The 11390-nt window shown below is 37.6% G+C and overlaps 1 long non-coding RNA gene across 1 annotated transcript; it reads right to left on the bottom strand.

The window, feature by feature from the left end:
• Positions 1–10439: 10439 nt before the first annotated feature.
• LOC145056674 (uncharacterized) lies at positions 10440–11012 on the bottom strand. The gene is made up of 3 exons (XR_013685879.1): positions 10893–11012; positions 10558–10626; positions 10440–10460 (listed from the first exon to the last, which is right to left on the bottom strand). It is a non-coding gene; the product is annotated as an uncharacterized LOC145056674 (long non-coding RNA).
• Between the last annotated feature and the right edge of the window lie 378 nt (positions 11013–11390).

Raw genomic sequence — 11390 nt, 5'->3', positions numbered from 1 at the left:
CATATATAAACAATAAAACGTTTGACTATTACCGATTTAGTACTAAGTATTTCCATTTAACTCAGTCACATTCAATCAATCGGATATGTAACTCTTAACCGACATTATGTAGCAATTACAAGTAAAAGCAGTGAGCTAAACATCAAAACAATAATCAACTTATTTGTCAACAAAAGTAGAAACATGAAACTCAAAATTAAGTCAGTGATCATGTTCATACCTTCGAATTATCGCATCAAATAATAGAATCAAAATTAAATGCACGCACCTATGTACAACTCATCCTTTTTCTTGAGCATATTATAAGCCTTTTGAACCGCCTACAACTCCATCACCAATCTGTCTGCAGCAGCTTCCCTTACTGAACCATCACAAACTATTAGTTGTTCTAATCTTCTCAACTTCTTTGACCTCCAAATTTGCTAGAACTGGCTTCACTTCAGCGTTATCACCCAACCTTGTGCATTGCTTGTAGATTAATAGAAAGCGCCTCAATCATAGTGGGCTTTTTCTCTTTCAATTTTTCCTATAAAAGACAACTTGTTAGCTAAAAATTATAATCAAAGTTAATGATAGCAAGAGGCAACCGATTCAATTTCTCAATGAAGATGAAACTCAGTCCTTACCTCTCTGAGATTAACCCATATATGGTTATGTGTTGTAGGTTTGCTTCAGGAGGAAATATTTTTAGGTTTGTGTTAGGATATGTAGAAGATTGCTCTTTCAAGCATTTTGTCGATCACTTGGAGTGCATATATGCTCTCTTTTTTCTGATCCATTTACTTTAATTGTACATTTATAACCATCGAAAACAAATGCCAAAATCACATACTTTAAGCATCGAGTCATTGTAAAATATAAAATAAAACATCAAACTGAGGTTCAACAAAATAACATTAAGAGAGGGGTAGAGATTTTCGAGATGATCTACAGGGGATGAAGAAATAAAGTTCTTCTGTTCAAAAATAAAACCAAACAGATTCGTCACTCTCAACATTTTAAAGACAAACATCAAGTAGTTAAACACAAATTTTAAACTGAAATTTAATCAATATAATGAAAAATCAGAAAAAACATACTCACAGTAGTAGTCGTGGCGGTCGTAGTTGTCGACTCTGCCATCATAAACTTTTTTGTTGAAGAAATAGGAGATGGTAGAAGCGTCCTTTTCATAGCATAGTAACACCTCCCATTCCTGGGAGAAATAGGAGATCGTAGTTGTCGGCCGTAGTTAAACACAATTTTTGTTGAAGAAAGGAAACTTCAATTAAACGAACAACTTTACCATATTTGGGAGAAAAAATCGGGAATGGGTTACAATTAACGAACCTTAGAGAGTTTATCGCCACCAAGATGATGTAGATGCACGAAAAAAACCAGAATCCTTTTTTCTTGATTGAGAAGATGAAGTTGAGGGATGAATGAGAAGTCGTGTTCCCCTAATTTGCTGAATGGATGAAGAAATAGGACCAAGGCTAGAAGCGCAACTAGACTAGGGTTTGTAAACGTGGGGAGTCATTGTAGATGGATTAGGGTAGAGGTGAAGAGGAGTGAGCGGGGTACTTCAAAATTTTGGGGGATTTTCCATGTTTCTAGTGGTGGCGGCTGCTAGGTTTTACAGAGAGTAGCAGGGGAGAAAATGAAAGACCTGTGGTGGTGTAGTGGTGGTTCTGGGCTGTTGCGAAGGCAGTGTGGTGGTGGCTCAGGGCTGGTGTTGTGGTGCGATGTTGTAACGGTGGAGTCTGAAAGCAAACACAAATTGTGATGGAAGCTATTGTTGTTGGTGATGTCCGATTCATCAAAAGAAACTCATTCTTCGATCAATCTTCTATTTTGTGAAAGAAGATATTACTATTTCAAATGTGTTATGTTTGATTAGGGTTTGCACATAGAAGGAAGTGAAAGTCGATCGGAGAGGAAGGGGTTTGCAGAGAGAAAGAAGGGAGAGAATGAAGTCGATTTGGCGGGTGTAGAGAGTAGAGAGGAAGAGGAAGCGGGTGTTCAAAATTTTGGGGGATTTAGTTTCCCCCCTTACCTATCAAGGAGTCCCAGAAATGCACGTTTATTAAAATTATAAAGCGACATTTGTAGAGGACGCCCTTTTTATTATAGGTGCCCTCCGTGTTTTTAATATTTTTACACGAGACACTAATTTAAGGGCACTCAGTAATGCGCGACCTAAATCCTTAAAATTTTTGAAGAGATGACACTTTTTTAATGTCGCTCTCTAATGCGTAACATAAATCAAAGAGCGTCGTGTTTTGCGCGTCGTAAAAGGGTCTTTTTCTTGTAGTGTACGGAGACATGTTCTACATGGCCAGAGGCTACATACCAGTACCAACATGGATCTAAGTCCTTTCACTGATCACATGATCAAATGTATTTCTTTGCTATTAAAAATAACGAATAAAAAAATAACACGGGAAAATAACCCGGAATAATAACGCTGAAAATCACATAGCACATATAACACATAACATACAATTGTTTCTATATATTAAACTCACATTGAAATAACCGGGGGTTAAAATAGTAATTTGAGCAGCATTTCGGCTCCAAATATGACTTTATTCGTTGAAAACCAGAAGATTTATTGAAAAACCAGGCTCTGCGAAGGTAGAGCTTCAAAACCGAAAAGATAAATTTTTCGGGCATCTCGAGAACTTCGGGACGTGTTTCGGGTGTTAGAAATAATATTGGGGCTTCGGGGGAAGTCGGAATGAAAGAAATATAGGTTAAGGGGTGAGATTTACCAATTTTCTAACATTTTCTCGGGAGGGTTCGCAGCTACTATTTATAGTAGCGAGGTCCAGAGCTTCGGCCGAAGGGAAGGAGGACACGCGGCGCAGGTGCGAGGCTCGGATCTGGATGCGAGGAGTCATCGCGACACGCGTCGGACGGAGGTGCACACGCTTCAGAAGCTCGGAACTGCCACAGGTGCGAGGCGCGTTGACGTCTTACTGGGCCGCATCTTCGGTCGAATCAGCAGCGAACATGTGGCTATTGTTCATGCGAGGTGACATGGTCGATCTTATCCATTCGAAAATTCTCGGAAAATGTGCCCTGAACTTCTAAAATCCATAACTTTTGCATACTGGCTCCATTTTTTACGTTCTTTATATGCACGCGTAGGTTAAATTATGCTCTACAACTTTTGTTTAGACTTCGTCGGCTAATTTTGAATTTATTTTTAATATTATTATTTTTAAAAGACCGGGACTGGTAAATCCGTTAAAAATTCATAACTTCTTCATCTAACATTCGTTTTCGTTAGACTTTTTACCGTTGTACTACTATTGACGAGATCTTCAATTCTCGTTTAGGTTGTGTCGGCTAAAAATCACTCGATCTAAAATTCGAGTTTTTAGCTGTTTAATGCTAAGCTGGAACTTAGAAAAATCATAACTTCGTCATACGAAGTCAGATTTTGGCGTTCTTTTTATCGAACTTCTCGATTTAACGAATACTACGAATTTCATTTAGACCACTAAGGCTAAAAAGTAGTTTATCAAAAACTCACTTTTACATCATTCGGCGCCGTGCTGGTTTTGTCGCGGATCTTCGATTGGTCATAACCTATTCGTTATAACTCAGATTTCGATGAGGTTTTCACCTAAATGTTTCTAACAAGATTATCTAAAACTTTCAATAATAAAATTTTACTTATTTCAAATTTTACATTATCGCTAAATTTCAATATTTGGCTTTTAATTGGAATCTCATAAGACTTCCAATATTTTCTAAGTAGTTCTAAACATAGTTTTTCTTCATTTCTAGTAAAAACTATCCGTTAGAACTCAACACTCAATTTGACATAATATTTCATAATATTATTCTCTTTTATAATTTACAATAAACAATTTCAAAACGTGTATGTTACAGGAACCCTGATATGCTTGACAGGGAAGGTCGAGCATCCAGATATGCTCGACATGGTAGGTCCGGCACCCATATATGTCTGACAATATGTTTGCATTATACGTGGTATGGTGGGGGAAACTCACTAAGAATTGTGCTTACTGTTTTTGTTTGTGTTTCAGGTACTTCCAGCTCGAAGAGGAAGGGGTCAACTTGATCGTGTCATATCACACTATGATTTTCTGCAGTAGGGATTTTGGGACTTATGCTATGATAATGTTTTTCCATTAATTAACTTGATCATAGACTGAACTATCTTGTGTTTCGTGATTTTTAAATAAATGATGAATTATGTTCGTGATTTTGGTAAAATTAAAAATGAAATTTTGAGTCGTATTTCCAGGATGTTACAAGTTGGTATCAGAGCCTTGGTTTGAGGGATACGGACATACTCTCGGGTATGTTTGAACTCAAATCGAGGGTTTGATATATTTTCATAAGAAAAACATTTTTTAGAACCTTAATAAAAGACAAGATGTGTGATGCATGCAATTAGTCGGGCTCAAGTATGTTTTCCCCAAGATACCCATACCGGTTATCTGCTATGAATTGATTTATGAATATGTGAACTGCATGCTAGTTAGGACTAGGGATCTACTTAGATTTTTCATGATAAGAAGCTAGGAGAGATGCCTTAGATGACTTCTATAGTAAGACCTCTCATTCAAAGAATTATCTGGTTTTGGTAATATGTAACTATGTTTGTGTGCTAGTTAGAGGAAGCCGTGGGAGTCCTTTCGGCATCTGGGGGCAGTGTGTTGAGAGATTCTTGTCCTAAGGGGGTGCAGGGAAGAGATTAGGGTCATGATCCTTACTTGGTTTCAATTGTATGTTTGGATAGGAAGTGACCTGGAAGATTCAAAGAAATCCTCCAAGAAAGTACGGATAGATGTGGAAGGTAGTATGGGCCCGTACTACTGAAAGCAGAGGATTCGTACTCAATTCGAGGAGTGTCACGAGGAAGCCTAGAGAACTTGTAGAATGTGAAATCTTGCAATTTGTATTCATGATCCTGATGGTTGTATGGTTTGTTTAAGAATGGTGACAATACATCGGGGAGCAGGAGATTCTGGATCTGGGTTTGGTTCGAGTACGGGTTCCGAGCCGTTTGATAATGGTCTGTGGGAGTTCATTGCATCTGAGATTACTAGAGGCATTATTGAAGTGACCCCGGTGATTTTCAGTTCGATCAAGGAAGGTATTATCGAACTAATTAAGGATTGCCTTAGGGCTTTCAAGAGTGATATGGCACCTAGCCATTCTAGGGATCGCACGCTCTCCTTCAAGGATTTCAGGGGGTGTGGAGCACCAGACTTCTTCAGGGTGAAGACCCCATTTCAACTAGAAGGTGGATAGCAGACATCGAGTCTCTCAGCTGACCGGTTTCTTCCCTGAGGGTCCACAAGAAGGCCCATTGCCCGAGTCTAGCATTGGGAGCACTAATGGTGGAGATAACTCCAACGAACCTATGGATCACAGAAGACCGTCAGGGCAAGACAGATGCTATAGTGGTGATGAGCCGAGCCTTTCAGTTGACTGTGGAGGAGGCGCAAGCCGCACCAGATGTAGCGACGGTTATCTTTCTTTCCTTTAAATTTTATTTTATTTTAATTTCGATACTTATATTTTATGTGTTTTGTTTTAGGATCGTTCCATGTGAACGATATTCCTATTTTGGTGTTGTTCGACTCGGGGGCCACCCGATTTTTCGTATCTCTTGCACTCAGCAAAAGATTTGTCAGATCTCCAAGTGTGTTAGACTACCCATTAGAGGTTGAGATTGTTGATGAGCGGTCTGTCCGAGCATTGAGGGTGCATTGGGATTGTGTTTTGAGGATGTATGGCGAGCGTTACTCTATTAGCTTGCTTCCCATCCCTCTACGCGGGAACAAGGTCTAGTAGGGATGGACTGGTTGAGCCCTAATAGGGCGGTGATTGATTACGAGCACCAGCTAGTGCCTATGCGGACCCAAAGTGGGGGAGAGTTGGTGGTCCTAGGAGAGGGAGCTTAGCGCAGCCCCGTTTTATGTCCAGTTGCTAGGGATAGACGCTATCTCTACCAGGGTTACTATGGGTTTGTCGCTTATGTTGTGGATACTCGGGAGCAGGATAGAGGGACGGTTGATGGGGTGCCAGTTATTCGAGATTACTCAGACATGTTTCCGGAGGATTTACCCGGAGTGCCTCCGAAGAGGCATGTGGAAATTTTTGGATTCATCTAGTTCCTGGCGCAACCCCAGTAGCCAAGGCACCATATCGATTGGCCCCATTGAAGATATAAGAGTTGTCTATGAAGCTGTAAGAGCTGCTAGACAAGGGATTTATCTGCCCAAGTAGCTCGCGCTGGGTGCACCGATCCTGTTTGTAAAGAAGAATGATGGGTCGCATTGGATGTGTATTGACTACCGGGAGTTGAATAAGCTAACGATGAAAATCCGTTATCCACTGTCGAAGATCGATGATTTGTTTGACCAGCTTCAGGGGCGTCTTGGTTTTACAAGATTGATCTGCACTCGGAATACCACAAGATGAGGGTCACAGAAGATGATGTGCAGAAGACAGTCTTTCGGACTCGTTATGGTCATTATGAGTTCGTGGTGATGCCTTTTAGGCTCGGCTCACTAATTCCCCAGCCGCGTTCATGGACCTCATGAATTGTGTGTGCACACCGATGTTGGATCGTTCGGTGATAGTATTTATTAATGATATCTTGGTCTATTCCAATACCCAGGAACAACATGAGGAGCACTTGCGAGAGGTGTTAGATATCCTTAGGAGGGAGAGGTTGTACGTGAAGTTCTCTAAGTATGTGTTCTAGTCCCGCGAGGTGCAGTTTCTGACCTTATCTACCAGGACGGTATTCTGGTCGATCCGGCCAAAGTGGAGGTCGTGATGAGATAGGAGGTCCCGAAGTCTCCATTTGAGATTCAGATCTTCCTTGGGCTAGCTGGATACTATCGGAGATTTATCTACACTACTAGAAAAAGGCCTTTTACGACGCTCATTGTGCGTCGTAAAACGCTCAGACGACGCGCAAATGCGCGTCAAGGAAGGCCCTGTCATAAAGAGAGACGACGCGCATTTACGACGCGCATTTATGACACGCATTTACGACGCGCGGTTATGACACGCAATGCGTATCAAGGAAGGCCCTGTCATAAAAGAAGACGACACGCATTTGCGTGTCGTAACCTTATGACGCGCGTGTTTATGACACGCAATGCGTATCAAGGAAGCCCCTGTCAAGAAAGGCCATGTCATAAATAAAGATGACACACATTTTTGCGTATCATAATTTTAAATGTTTAAAAAAATATTATTTATAGATTTGCTTATTTTCAAATTAAATTTGTATTTAATGTTTAATAATAGATAATAGATAATAAAATATCATATACAAAAATAGAATCCATTGCATAAATTTAATGTCATACAAATAATCGTTCCATATGTAAACAAATATATACCAAAAACATCATGTCAAAAAATTGTAATACATTTATATTAAGGGGATCTAATTGTACATTGTTATTAAGAGGTTTTCCCTAACTATATAACATAATACTAAATTGCTATTAAGGGACACCTTATGCAATGTAATGCTATACAAACTAAAAAGATATACACAAAGATGATAAACATCAAATTCCAACAAAGTAGAGTTGAATCTTGCCTTTCATACGTCTTTAAGACTAATATTGAACCCCTGCTCCGATAATTCTTGTGACCTGATCAAATAAAAGTCAAAAAATTAATATGTTAATACAATTATTAGAAGAATCAAACTTGGAATGTTAGCTGTAAAAGACGAAATTACCCTTTTCTCCATCCAAAGAATTTGGGATTTGGAATAAATACACTACAATATGAATTACCTAATATCAAAAATGACAAACACAATGACAAGAATACCCGCATACAAATGGTAAATATTATCTGTAAAGCTATCAACAATGATATTCACAATGACAATCTTTGATCATATAAACTAGAGAGTATATCATCACAATTCCATCAAACACCACCCATTAGAACACGTAAAGCTACTCAACCAACATATCATGTCATGTAATGTATTTTTTGTCAGTATATCTTCACATAGAAAACAAAAGTGAAATAAATAAAAATAACAACCTTCTCATTTACTGAAAATGGATATTGTTCACATATATGGGAGCCATTTTCAGAATTACCATCCCCATTTACCTGAAATCATTCATGCCATTTTAACTCAAATAATTTATTTATAGTAAAAAAAATGTTTATAATTATAGTGTTTTCATTATATAATATATACCCATCTGTCACTGACTCCTCATTCGTCATAAGAATGAACAAATATTTTAATTAATTACCTTGAAATGATAATAATATAAATACTATAACACCATGGCATGGTATATTTGAATAATACCTAGTGTAGCATCCAAGATAAGACGTTGACTTGTTGCTTGAGTAGATTTTGCAGTGTATGCTTTAAGGGCATCATCCCACCATTGCAGCTTTTCATACCTTGTATTTGGAAGCAACATAAACAATTAATATTTTGAGAAAATAAGACAATGTAAATGATTTCAGGGTCCTGGAAATATACCATGATTCCTTCAGTTGTAAATCCAAACAGCATCCCATATAAAGTTATATACTTAAGAGAGTGAAAAAAGGAAAGTGAGCTAGTTTCTATATATGCTTACCCTCCAAAAAGATAGAAGTGAAAGTATCCAAAAGAAAGCACTTATCCACCTTGATTCCTTATATGCAATCCACACCTGATCAAAAGAAGCAATCAAACATTATTGTTATAACAAAAGTCGAAAAATCTCCTTTTCACTATAGTTGGAAAGTATATAATAAACAAAGACTTACTGCTACAATGACAATACAAAAATAGAAATCGGTTGTTGTTGCTATCATGCACCTGTGAGCATTTACAACTATGTATGAGCATTTACTATTACACTTTTTTACATAAATTAAATAAAAGGGAAATTTTAAATGGTACCTTGATAATACATTGGCATTGAATGTAGATCCATCAACGATAAGCACATAAATAAAAGTTCCCAGCATCAAGTAGCCTAGTGCAGAAATGATTATTTTTGCAATTAAAACAAAATGTCCCCTTTTGTATCCTATGGCATCCCTATATAAGCCAAATATATAATAAAATTACAAGCATTTTAGCAAACATTTTTACTTGATTTTAGTTTTTGTTATCGTTATTGGACATGTCACCTGAATAGAACTGGAAACCGATGCCACTGGCATCAATGGCAACTAATACGGGTTGATTAGCGACTGCCTGTAACAATGTGGATTCACTGTTGGCTGGCACTTTTTCATACCCAGTAATGGTGGCAGCATGGACAGCTTAATTCCTTGGTGTTGCAGGTTCCATCTGTTGCCTGATATGGGTAAGCCACCTCGGTGTTGATGCCTTTGTTTTTAACGATAAACTCAAAGCCATCTTCCATCTCGCCACCATCACATCCTCCGTTTTGTTTTTGGGGGGTTTTGATTGGTGTTTGTTCCTTTAGGGTTCCGTTTTCAGAATGGTTTCCTGTAATCAAAGATTTTGATATTAGTATGGAATTGAGTTCCAAATATTCAAATTGCAGTAAAAGAAATGATCTTACTGTTACCGTTTTCCGTAGAGCGACCATTTAAAGGAGGGGAAGAAGCAAACCCAGTGTAATCACCTGAATTCAAATAAAAAAATGAGATAAAAAATGATTATTTTTATTTTTAAGGTAGCAGCAGAAAATTAGTTTACCGTTTGTTTGTGCTGGAGAAGATGAGTTTTTTAATTTTTCTGCAGATGATTTGCCAAGCCATTGTTTAAGAGGGCAAATAACCAGAGCCCTTGGATTCTCCCTTGGAATAAAAAGAGCATCTGCTTTTGGTGTGCTGGTAGTCTCTTCATCATCACTAAAAAACGAAACCTGTAATTGTAAAAAAAAAAAAAATCAGATCCATAAAAAACAATAAGGGCAAAATAGTCAATATAACAACATATATTACCTTTGGCCCATCGTTTTTCGGGTGATACTTTCTAGCATCCCACGAATTTTTTACCAACCAGTACTTCATGCCAAAGCTGTGTATATGATGTATTCACCATCACCACAGACAACAACATACCTCCTATTTGGGTTGTGCTTCAAGCTCTGTGGAAAAATAGAAAAGTCAAAGTCCATATGGTTGACTATTTTCAGTTTAAAGGAAGGTAGGAACAAGCATAACTCACTTGTGGATAAAGATCACATGTTCCCAGTTCTTTAACTGCTAAAGGCAGCCTCTCTCCATCAAAAACCTGAATAAAAAATAGATTTTTTTTTCCCATTTCATTGTTAACATAACATAACATGTATATGGGGTTTAAAGTCCAAACCTCATGATCAGCTCCCACACTCTTGATGTTAATAGTTTGAATTTCATTATGTTTAGCCCATATAATTTTTCCACTATTGTCCATGCTAGCTACAGGCTCTTCACGTCCAATTTTCACCATTATGGTTCGTTCATCATAGCCAATAACAATCCTGTAAAAACAGTAATTAAAATAAATCCAGATGAATGAAGAAGCATCAAGATTCAAGACCCACAAAATAAAAAACAAAAAGTGCTATACAAACTTACCGACGTGAACCTTTCATGTATCCAACAGCCCAAACCCTTTCAAGTCCATAGTTCAAGGTGTTCTCAAGTCTGAATAAAAAAAAAAGAGTGGCATAAAGTGAAAAAGTTTACATTTTTAACATATGTATAACGAGGGTATTTTGGTCTTTTGATAGGAAATGAAGAAAGAAATTGAATTCCTTCCATCCATCAAACATGGAATTTGAAGGAATCCAACAAAAATTGAATTCCATCCATTTGGAAACCAAACACAACATGGAATGGAATCTAGCATTCCGATTCTTTTAGAATCTACAAAACAAACACACCCTTAAAGGTAAAAAACAAGAGCTCACCTGTAAGTGGTTGAATGCCATATACGGACAGTACCATCTTCTGAACCTGTCATTATTATTGGAAGCTCAGGATGGAAACATACAGCAGAAACATTGTGTGTGTGACCTTCTAGAGTTTGGACACAGGTTTTAGTTAGCAACTCTACAGTAACAGATCACAGTTGTGACCGTATTGCTGGATTCTCATATTGAGATAGTAAAGGGAATCAAATCAGTTTAGAAATTGTAAGTAAATGAGATTCAATTCCTATTACATAAATTAAATTCCAACTCCTAAACACTAAATTGATTTTTTTATCATTATCAAAACACAATTGGCTGATTACTACTCATGTGTATGTATAATAATAGTAAATTGAATCTAATAGGAATACATAAATTTTTATTTACCTGTGAGGTTGTCACTGTGGCAGGTTGCTTTGAACCTTGTTCATTAATCTTTGGACAATCCCCTTTTGGTTCAAACATTTAGTCAAACACCTAGTGTGTATAAAAAAA

Source organism: Lactuca serriola, chromosome 6, assembly GCF_051521515.1.
Source record: "Lactuca serriola cultivar US96UC23 chromosome 6, Lser_US96UC23_V15, whole genome shotgun sequence".
NCBI classification, from domain to species: domain Eukaryota; kingdom Viridiplantae; phylum Streptophyta; class Magnoliopsida; order Asterales; family Asteraceae; genus Lactuca; species Lactuca serriola.
This window is presented reverse-complemented; position numbering and strand designations above follow the sequence as displayed.